The sequence below is a fragment of the Aythya ferina genome (genome assembly GCF_964211825.1).
Source record: "Aythya ferina genome assembly, chromosome: 14".
Classification (NCBI taxonomy): domain Eukaryota; kingdom Metazoa; phylum Chordata; class Aves; order Anseriformes; family Anatidae; genus Aythya; species Aythya ferina.
Genome location: NC_140312.1, coordinates 12,109,810 through 12,121,407, shown reverse-complemented (window position 1 = coordinate 12,121,407; position 11,598 = coordinate 12,109,810). Strand labels below are relative to the sequence as shown.

General features: G+C 49.8%; 1 pseudogene across 1 annotated transcript; it reads right to left on the bottom strand.

The window, feature by feature from the left end:
• Positions 1-5,424: 5,424 nt before the first annotated feature.
• Positions 5,425-9,714, bottom strand: LOC311444394 (protocadherin gamma-A10 pseudogene; annotated as a pseudogene). The gene has a single exon. The product of its transcript is annotated as a protocadherin gamma-A10 pseudogene (transcript).
• Positions 9,715-11,598: the final 1,884 nt, after the last annotated feature.

Sequence of the window (11,598 nt, the reverse complement as noted above, 5' to 3'; positions counted from 1 at the left end):
AGGCTGTGCATGCGCTCCACATCCCTGCTATAGAGTAAACCAGCTGGAGCACTCACCACTGGTCGGTTTCGCCCACTATAAATGCAGTCTTGGAGACCACAAGAGCTGACGATTCTTTTCTAACTGTCATTCACTTAAATGGATTTCCAGAAAAAATGTCTACCAATACACCAAATAAAAAACCCCAGGCATTCACTGTGAAGGTAGCAAAGACTCATGAGACATGACCACGCAAGGGTATTGTAGTGTCTTGCAGTTGTAAGATGGGGGCTGAACTTGGCATCCCTTATCAAACACGTATTAGTACATTCATTACATAAAAAGCAAAAGTTAGACCAGGAAATATCTCCAGTAATAAATATCAATCGTATTTTCCCGATCATGTCATGCAGAATAAGTGGGTCTCATTCTACATAGTAAGCATTCACATTCCTTGGTAATAGTTCCTTCTGCACAGCCAGAACTACAGAACGTAGTACATCAGACAGACAGGCACGCCTTCTGTCACCAGTTCTCCTGGTGCTGCCAGCATCACAGATAGCTGGCATTGGGCATTAAGCACTCCACACCAGTTTCTACCATGTAACTCTGTCTAGCCAGCATGGCACTGGAGGATCAGACATGATGGTTGTATGCAGTGCTTCACAACATTGTGCTATTAATTGAAGGCAGCAATTGGTAGGAAATCATGCCTGTCTTCTCTACAGTTTCATTCGTGCAAAGCAGTAGCACGGCTCTCTCAATTACTTCTGATTCTAGATTCTGGCCATGTTTTGATTTCAATTTAATTTCCAAATAAATACCCACCCATACACGCGAAGAAAATGCCATGACACTTGGTGGGAAGGGAACAAAGCCTCATGGGAGACAAGCATACAGGGGTACAGGCAGCTGTAAGACAACAACAGTACTTGGGATCAGTTGCAACTCTAGTTAAGCATTTCCAGAATACACCAGTTCCCACAACACCTTTATGCTCTTCTTTTCTTTCACCTTCATACAGGATGGTGACTCCAGATGCACCCTTTCACCTCAGAAACCTCCACTACATAAGCACTTTTTGCCAAATAGTTTATTCTCAGCAAAGCATCATTGCCTCTAAGGACAGGGACACCATGATCAGAACAGAAATGGTGTGAGCCTTGGCATCAGGTATGAAACCAAAGCATACCCCATTCAAAGTCACATTGACCCAGATATTTTCCAGTCTTTATGCCTGCCTCTCAACCTCTGTGCTCTACACTCAAAGATTTTATCTGCACCACAGACAACATCCTACTTTTCTCCATTTGTCAGACAAGAAAGAACAAGGCACATCATTCACTGACATTTTATTGAAAGAGAAATATTTCAAAGTATTTCTCTCCACAGGATGAAAAACATTCAAGGTCTGGAAGGAAACTGCTTCCCCAGTCCAACAATTCTAAATGATCTTAGAATCTTTTTAGGGTTCTCTGGCACACTGATGTCCAGTTGAGACGGAAGCAGAAAATGAGGCAAGAATGTGAAAATTACAAAAGTGAAGGACTTCACTGCCCACTGCCACTCTACAAATGTCTTTTTTTTTTTTTTTTTTTTTATCTGCCCCAACATTATGTGAAATTCAAGGGATGCACCTGAAACACTCAGGAAGAATATAAAGATATTGTGAGGCAGTGCAGGGAGAAAATTAGAAGGGCCAAAGCCCAGCTGGAACTCATTCTGCCTAATGCTCTTAAGGACAACGAAAATGTTTTCATAAATACACAAACAAGAAAATGTGGAGTAAGAAGACTTAATCTTTTCTTAGATGTGAGAGGAAACATAGTGACAAGAAATCATCTCCTTAAAGCCTTTTTGGCCTCAGTCTTTAGAAGCAAGTCCATTTTTCTCTAGGTACCCCATCCCCTCACAACCTGCTAGTTACAGACAGGGAGCAGAATGAAGCCCTCATAATCCACAAGGACATGGTCAGTGATCTGCTAAAGTACGTAGACCTATGCAAGTCAGTGGGGCCAGATGGGATCCACATGAGGGTACAGAGGGAGCTGGCCAAAGCGCTCACCAAGCCACTTTCCATCATCAGTCCTGGCTAATTGTTGTGGTCCACTCAAACGGGTGGTTAGCAGTTGAAAGCTGATCAGGAGTGGTGACCCCCAGGTCTCAGTATCAGGGCCAGTTCTCTTCAGTATCTTTATCAAGATTTGGATGAAAAGATTGAGTGCATCCTCACTACGTTTTCAGATGACACCAAGTTTGGCATGAGCTTTGATCTCCTTGAGGATAGGAAGGCTCTGCAGAGGGATTTGGATAGGTTGGGCTGATTGTCTGAGGCCAGCAGTATGTGGTTCAACAACGCGAAGTGACAGGTCCTGTGCTTGGGTGCAAAAAACCCCATGCAGTGCTACTGGCGGGGGGAAGAGTGGCTGGAAAGCTGCCAGGCTGAAGGAAACCACTGAGGACTGGTTGATAGATGACTGAATATGAACCAGCAGTATGCTCACGTGTCCAAGAAAGCCAACAGTATCCTGACTTGTACCAGAAATATTCCAGCCAGCAGGGCTAGGGAAGTGATTGTCCCTCTGTACTCATCTCTGGTGAGGCCACACCTCAAATACTGTCTTCACATTTGAGCCCCTCACTACAAGAAGGACACTGAGTTGCTAGAGCATGTCCAAATAAGAGTAAACGGAGCTATGGAAGGGTTTAGAGAAGTAGACTTAAAAGGAGCATCTGAGGGACCTGGGGTTGTTGAGCCTGGAGAAAAGAGGACTTAGGGCAGACCTTATCATGATCTACAGTTACCTTAAAGGGGGCTACAGCAACGTGTGGATTGGCCTCTTCTCCCAAGCACCAAGTGTTAAGGGGACGGAAATAGGCTAAATGGTGCACCAGGGGAGGTTTAGGCTGGATGTTAGGAAAAATGTATTTCCTCAAAGGGTTGTGAAGTATTGGAACAGGATGCCAAGGGAAGTAGTTGAATCACTGTCCTTGAAGATTTTCAAAAAGCTTAGAGACATGGGTTAATGGTGAACTTAGCAATGCTAAGGAAAAGGTTGGGCATACCACGTGCCTGCCAGCAATACCACTTCCAGCTCCATTCTTCAGAGATCAGTGCTCTAAGGCTCCACGTGCTAGCAAGAGACGTTCACACAGGAAGAATTCCCAAACTACTTCCAACTATTAGGATTGCCTTCCCTCTTCAGCAAAGGTTGAATGAATTACCCAGCGCATTTCTTCACAACATTCACAAAGACTACACCATGGACACATCAAAAGACAATTTGTTTCATCACATTATCAGGATGTAATATAATCACTGTGAAGAGAATAAACAAAATGCAACTAAGTTATACACATTAACATTTTTGAGCATTCGTAGTAGTAGGGCATGTAAAGTAGATAGTAGGAATTAATTCTCCAGAAGGCTCTCCCAAAGATCCCAATGCAAGCTCATACCATATGAAACTGTAAATGTAAAGGCCTTAATGTGGGACCCTTACTCATGCTAAGTCTTGCGAGCACTGAAGACAGATTCAGTTTAAGCTTCTGTTTCATTTCCCTTATTCACAAAAATTTGTCTTCAGATGGTTTATAATGCCTTCTCAAGGGAGATAAGGATTTGCTACTAAACCACGTAAACATATACAATTCCTCCGTACTTGCTGGAAGAATTTCCAAACTACTCCCAACTGCTATGATTGCCTTCCTTCTTCATGACAGCCTGAAGGACATAATTAAAGGACCGATTGCCCAGTGCATTTCTTCACATGCAACATGGATAGCACCAGACAATTTTTTTCTTACCACGTTATCATGATGTAATACAAACATTAAGAAGAGAATAAATGATATGCAGCTAGGTTATACACGTGGATGTTTTTCAGTATTCATAGTACTAGAGCATGTAAGGTAGACAGTAGGGAATGAATTCTACAGAAGATAACCCAAAAATCCCAATACAAGCTCAATAACATACCTCAGGCAAAAACTAATCAGTAGACAGACTCCAAAGTGCATAAACCACAGATGTGTGTGGAATTAAATAAACAAAAGTAGCAGAGAAAGGAGCATCTGTCCTTCTATAGCCCCTCACACAACGCTCCCCCAACCTGACAACTCAAAACTTCCACAATTTCAATACTTTCACCCTCAGAATTTGCAAGCAAGTCTCATCAAAGGAAAAGTTCAACAGACCATTTCCCAGTATCAAGTACTGCGCACAACCACACCATCCAAGTATACCATGAAGGGAGCTACATTTCTCTGCAAGCTTATAAGGCCTACTAATGAGATAAGGGGAAAGACAGAGAGGATTCATTCTCCAGACACTGGATCTTCGTAAATATATGTGTAAAGGAATGTCCCTCTCCTTTTAGAGCATGGGCTGTTCCATGCAGACATCTCTTCTACTAACATTATGTTTACATCCACTACCCAGACAAAAACAAAGAAAAATAAAAAAAAAATTCACAAGTACCCTCATGTCTCCATTCTTCTACACCAGCTCCAACTCAAATACTCAGCTGGTGGTTCACATGAGCAAGGCCCATGTACACATAACACATTCATCAACAAGGCTCTGTGCTACTACTGATCACTCAACCTACACACACAGACAAAACACTAGGAAAAAAACAAATCAAACAAGCAGCAGAAGGAAGCATTCAAAGAGAAAGTCTGGTAAAGGTGTCACCTGTGCCACCGTGAATGTGGCACAATCTTCTCTCTGCACAGGAAAATGCCTCCCAAGATCACCAAGAAATGACGCAGGTGTCATGCTGCAAGCAAAGCACTACAGTTTTCATCTGGACTTCATTTCTATAAATATTCATCTGCTCTATTCCATTGTTCCGTGATATGGCCTGCATATCTCCAATGAACATAAGTATCGAGAGCACAGAAGACAGATTCAGTTTGAGCTTCTGTTTCATTTCCCTTATACACAAATATTTGTCTCCTGATGGCTGATAGGAATGTCTCAAGGAAAATAACGAATTGATGCAATACTACCTTTGTATTTGCAATGTAAAAGGCAAACGAGAAATGCAAAATATGAAGCAAAAGCTTCCTGAAAAGAAAGGTCCGAAAATGGAATACAACTAGAGAGAAACACTATAGCACAAAGCAGATTAAGGAAGTGGATTAAGGAGGATTTTTACAGGTACATGTATTAGAAGCCATTATGCACAGACATCATAGCTCTACAAGCAGTTTCTCTGCAGAATACTATAGCATCAGAAGACTAGCATTCCCTTTGAGGAAAGCAAAACCAGGATCAAATAGTGCAAAAATCCTGCAGGAATGCTCAAGATTATAAAATCAAACTGTTCTCCCGCCAAATGGACCAGGTGTTATGCTGGGGGAAAAAAATAAAAAAATTAAAAAATTAAAAAATAAAAAAATCAACCTCGGTTGTGGAAGAGTTGCAGCCAAAATCCTCCCTCATTTCCCACCATCCACACTAGAGTGTAAGGCTACCAGCAGAGCCCATGCTTGGCTCTCTGAGTGCCAGGCTCTCACGAAAAACACGCTGCTCAGAGAAGCAACAAACCACCCCGGCTGGAAGGAGAGCGGGAATGGAAAATCCAGGAGCAGGGAAGGAGGGAAGCACCGACAGGGAGGCCGTCGGGGTGTCCGGAGCGACTGACTCACCGGGAGGGCGTCGGGCGGTGCGCCGCGGGCGCCGGCAGCGTCTTCCCCGAGCAGCGGCGCGGCCTTGTCGGGCGCCGGCCGCGCCGGGAGGGTGTTGCAGCAGCTGTCGGCCGCCCAGCGCCGCTGGCTCTTGCGCGAGTCGGCGGTGAGCGACACCTCGTGCGAGTAGGAGTGCAGGAAGGCGCGGACGCCGTCGATGCCCACGAAGTGCGAGGCCGGCACGCCGCGCAAGGCGCCGCTGGCCGGCGGCAGCAGCTGCGAGCGGCGCCAGCGCCGCAGGCGCAGCGCCAGCAGCAGCAGCAGGAAGGCGACGAAGAGGCACGACACGGCCGCCACGGCCAGCACCAGCCAGCGCGTCAGGCTGCCGCCGGGCTCGGCCGGCGCCGCCGCGCTGCCCAGCTCCGACAGCAGCTCGGCCACGCTCTCGGCCAGCACCACCGTCAGCGTGGCCGTGGCCGACAGCGCCGGCCGGCCCTGGTCCTTCACCACCACCACCAGGCTGTGCCTGGGCGCGTCGCGGGCCAGCGGCGAGCGCGCCGTGCGCACCTCGCCGCTGTGCAGCCCCACGCGGAACAGCCCCGGCTCCGTCGCCTTGGCCAGCTCGTAGGACAGCCACGCGTTCTGCCCCGCGTCCGCGTCCACCGCCACCACCTTGGCCACCAGCGCGCCGGGCTCCGCCGAGCGCGGCGCCAGCTCCACGCCCGTCCAGCCCGCGCCCGACGCCGCCGCCGCCGGCGGGTACAGCACCTGCGGCGCGTTGTCGTTCTCGTCCACGATCAGCAGCCGCACCGACACGTTGCTGCTCAGCGCCGGCGCGCCGCCGTCCTCCGCCCGCACCCACAGCCCCACCTCGCGCACCTCCTCGTAGTCGAACGAGCGCAGCGCGTACAGCGCGCCCGTCTCCGCCTGCACCGACACGTAGGACGACAGCGGCGCGCCCCGCACGCGCCCCTCCGCCAGCCGGTAGCGCACGCGCGCGTTCTGCCCCCAGTCCGCGTCCCACGCCCGCACCGTCAGCACCAGCGCGCCCTCGGCGTTGTTCTCGGGCAGACGGGCGCTGTAGCGCGCCTCCGCGAACACCGGCGCGTTGTCGTTCACGTCCAGCACGCGCAGCGCCAGCACCGCGCTGCTGCGCAGCGACGGCGACCCGCCGTCCGACGCCCACACCGTCACGTTGTACTCCGACACCTCCTCCCGGTCCAGCTCCCGCGCCGTCACCACGCTGTAGTAGCTGCCCACCGAGCTCCGCAGACGGAACGGCACGTCGCCGACCAGCGAGCACCGCACCTCGCCGTTGGCGCCCGAGTCGCGGTCCTGCACGTGCAGCAGGGCCACCACCGTCCCCGAAGGCGCGTCCTCCGAGATCTCGTTCAGCGCCGACCGCACCGAAATCTCGGGCGCGTTGTCGTTCACGTCGGTCACCGAGATCGAGACCGTAGCCGTGTCGAAAAGCTCCCCGCTATCCCGTGCTTGCACCCTGAATTCGTAGGAGTCTCCTTCCTCGAAGTCCGGGCTCCTCAACAGCCTGATCGATCCCGTCTCGGGATCTAGAAAAAATTTGTCTGTTAGCTCGGCTGTCAGCTTTATGACCGAATATTTAACCTCGCTGTTGAGTCCCTCGTCGGCGTCGGTGGCCGTGAGGGTGAGGAGCGTGGAGCCCACGGGCACGTCCTCGGGCACGCGCACAGCGTACACCGCCTGGCTGAACACGGGCGCGTTGTCGTTGGCGTCCAGCACAGACACGCGGATGCGCGCCGTGCCCGTCCGTGCCGGCTCGCCGCCGTCGCTCGCCCTCAGCACCAGCTCGTGAAACGCCGCCTCCTCCCGGTCCAGCGCCTTGGCCAGCACCAGCTCGGGACGCTTCTCGCCGTCGGCTCCCGCCTGCACGGACAGCGAGAAGTGCTCGTCGCCGCTCAGCTCGTAGCTCTGCAGGGAATTCACTCCCACGTCCGGGTCGTGAGCCTCGACCAGGGGAAAGCGCGACCCAGGAGCTGTGGTCTCGCTCATTCTCAGTTCCTTTTCGGCTTCTCCAAAGCTGGGCGCATTGTCATTAATGTCTGTGATTTCCACTTCGATCTCGTAAACCTTCATCTCACCCTCCACGATCACCTCACAGCGCAGTACACATCGCTCCATCAGCCGGCACAGCTGCTCTCTATCTAGCCTCTCCGCCGTCACCAGGTGGCCGCTGTTCGCATGCAGAGCGAAATACTGCGTCCTATCTGCCGACACCACTCGGGCGCCGCGATCGCGGAGTGTCGCCAGCTGCAGCGCCAGGTCCTTGGCCACGTCGCCCACGAAAGAGCCCTTGGGCAGCTCCTCGGGCACCGAGTAGCGCAGCTGTCCCCACGCCGCCTCCCACATAGCCACCAACACGCAGCACAGCAGCGCTCGCTGCCTCCGGCTCCGGCGCCCTTCTCTCGTTGCGCACATCTCCGACACGGCCCCGCCGCCACCGGACACCCGCCGACAGCGCCCGCCGCCCCGACTCTTCGCCTAGAGCTCCGGATCAGACTCCTTCTCCGGCTCCTGCTCCGTTATCCTTTTCCAGCTCCGGCCCCGCCGCCGGCCGATTTGGCCAGCCCCTCCGCGTCTACGTAGCTCGGCTCCGTACCGCGGGGCCGCTCGCAGCCCGCACGGCCGCCGATACAGCGAGCGTGCGAGCGAGCCGGGCCGCAGCGGGCGGGGCTGGCTGCAGCGCTCCGCTCCTTCCTCTCCTCTCCTCCGTGGTGAACAGCGGCGCCCGCAGCCTCCGCCCGGCACTGCACGCACGGCTCACAGCGAGCGCCGCCGCCCTGCCTCTTCCGCGGAAACCTTCGGCCCCCGTTGACCCGGCGCCTCGGTACATTCCCCTGCGACGCGGCCCAGCGCCGATGCGCTTGCTTCTGCAACGCCTTCTCCGAGGAGAAGATGGAATTCATTCTGGTCTTCATGGCGGTCATGGTCAGAATGAAGGTAGCACCCTCTTCTTCATATCGTAGTTCTACTGCATGGCAGGTAAAATTATACGTTTTAATTTGACCTCAAAGTAATTATCGCCCTTACACGATGTGTCAGGACAGACACTTCCCGGAATTCCAGAGATCTTTTCTGTAGTCCTTTGGAATGAACATTTCCTTGTCTCTCCAACACTTTATATTCATTTAAATCTTACATTCGTTGATAATTTGTGCTGTCGTTCCAATGTCAAAAACTGATATAAAACAGTTCTCCCTGTACATGTGCAGCATCATGCAGTAATCAGGTGCCTTCACTACTCTGAGAAGCCTGGGCACTCACTCCACATCCCTGTTATTTAGCAAAGCAGTCTGCGCACTCGCCTCTAATCAGTTTCCCCCACTATAAATGCAGTCCAGGAGATCACAACAGCAAAAGATGCTTTTCTAACTTTCATTCACTTTAACGGTTTTCCAGAAAAATGCCTACCCCTAAAACAGAAGAAAACCCCAGGGCATTCACTTTGAACGTATCAGAGAACCACGGGACACAAGCATGCCAGTGTACACAGAGGTGTAAGATGAGGGCAGAATTTGGCATCACTTATCAAACACATCCACTACATTCATTTCAGAAAAAAAGCCAAAGGAAGACCATGAAATATCTCGAGCATTAAGCATCAATCATATTTTCCTCATTCTGTCATGCTGAATCACTGGATCTCATTCTACACAGTCAGTATTCACATTCATGGCTAATGGTTATTACATCAGTACTTGGCATCAGTTACAGCCCTAGATTATTGCTTTCATGGAACACCTGCTCCCACAGTACCCTTCTGCTCTTCTTTGACTTCACCTTCATACATGGTGGTGACTCCAGTCTGCACCCTTTCACCTCAGAGACCATAGGCACTTTCTGCCAAATACTTTATTCTCAGGGAAACATCATTGCCTCTAAGGACAGGGACACCATGATCAGAACAGAAATGGCATAGCCCTTGGCATCAGGCATGAAACCAAAGCATTCCCCAGCCAAAGACACACTCATCCAACTATTTTCCAGGCTCTAAGCCTGCCTCTCAGCCTCTGAACTCTCCAATCACAGTCTTTATTTGCATCATGGACAACATCCCACTTCTCACCATAGGTGAGAGCAGAAGGAAAAGGGCATATAATTCTCTGACACTTTACTGAAAGAGAGATGTATCAAAGTAGTTCTTTTCTAGTACATATGCCAGTCCTTTTAAGGGTCTCTGCCACACTCCGGCCCAGTCCATAGTAAACAAGGCAAAAATGTGAAAATTGCACAAATGAAGGACTTCACTGTCACTCTACAGATCTTCGTTTTTTGATCTGCCTCAACATTAGATAGAATGAAATTCAAGGGATGTACTTCCATTCCTCAGGAGATGTTTCAAGCTGTGTGTGGTGATAATTTGAAAGACCAAATCCCAGCTGGAGCTCAAGCTGGCTATTGGTCTTTAAGACATCAAAAATGATTTTATAAATACAAAAACAAGAAAAGGAGGACCAAAGACAAGCTCCATCCGTTATTGTATGTGGAGGGGAAACACTGTGACAAGAGATGATCGCCCCAACACATTTTGGTCATAGTCTTTAGCAACAAGACCTATTTTTCTCTGGGTACCCCATCCCCTGACTACCTGGTAGATAGGGACAGGAAGCAGAATGAAGACCTCATAATCCATGAGAAAAAGGTCAGCAACCTGATGAACTACTAAGACATATGCAAGCCTATGGGGTCAGAAGGTTAAGTGACGGGTCCTTTGTTTGGGTCACAGCAATCCCATGCAGTGCTACAGGCTGGGGAAAGAAGATTAGCTGAAAAGCTGGCTGGCCGAAAGCTACCTCCGAGTATTGGTCAATAGCCAGCAGTGTGGCTGAGAGATCCAGCAGCATCCTGGCTTGTATCAGAAATAGTCTGGCCAGCAGGACTACGGAAGTGATTGTCCCTCTGTACTCGGCTCTCGTGAGGCTGCACCTCAAATACTGTGATCAGTTTTGGACCCCTCACTACAGGAAGGTTACTGAGGTGCTGAAGCAGGTCAAAGCAGGGCAATGGAGCTGTTGAAGGGTCTAGAGAACAGATCTCATTAGGAGCGGCTGATGGAGATGGGGTTGTTTAGTCTACAGCAAAGGAGGCTCAGGGCAGATCTTACCGTGTTCTACAATTACCTTAAAGGTGGGCTATAGCAAAGTGGGAATCAGCCTGTTGCCAAGAACCGTGGGATAAAACACTAGGAAATGGCCTCAGATTGCTGCAGTGTATATTAGGAAAATGTGTTTCACTGTAAAGATTGTGAAGTATTCAGCAAGGCTGCCCATCGATGTAGTTGAGTCACCAATATTGGAGGTCTTCAGAGGTGTGTAGATGGAGAGCTTAGTGATGTGGTTTAACAGTAGACTTGGCAGTGCTAGAGTAAATGTTGGACTAGATGATCTAAAAGGTCTTTTCCAACCTAAATGATTCCAGGATTCTATGAACACAGCTGTTGTCATCGCACGTCTGTTATCAAAGCCACTTCCAGCTCCATTCTCGAGAGGTCAGGGTTCAAAGGATCCTCTTTCCACCAAGAGAACGTCACACACAAAGAATTCTCAAGCTACTCCCAGCTCTTATGTTTGCTTTCCATACTTATAACAGGCAGAAGGACTTCATTAAAAGACCAATTGCCCAGCCCACTTCTTCACAATGTGCACAGAGACTATACCATGGACAGCTCTAAAGACATATCTTTCCACTACATTAACGTGACCTAACATTGTGAAGAAAATAAATGTTATGCAGCTAGTTTATACACTTTGATTTTTTTTTTTGTTTATATTTAGATATTTTTCAGTATTCATAGCAGTAGAACACATAAGGTAGACAGTAGGGGATGAATTCTCAAAAAATCTCTCCCAGAGATCCCAGAAACCTCAATAATATTTCTCAGGCAAAACCTATTGACCAGACAGACTTCAAAGAGCGTAAACCACAGCTTTGTGGGCAATGGAATAACTA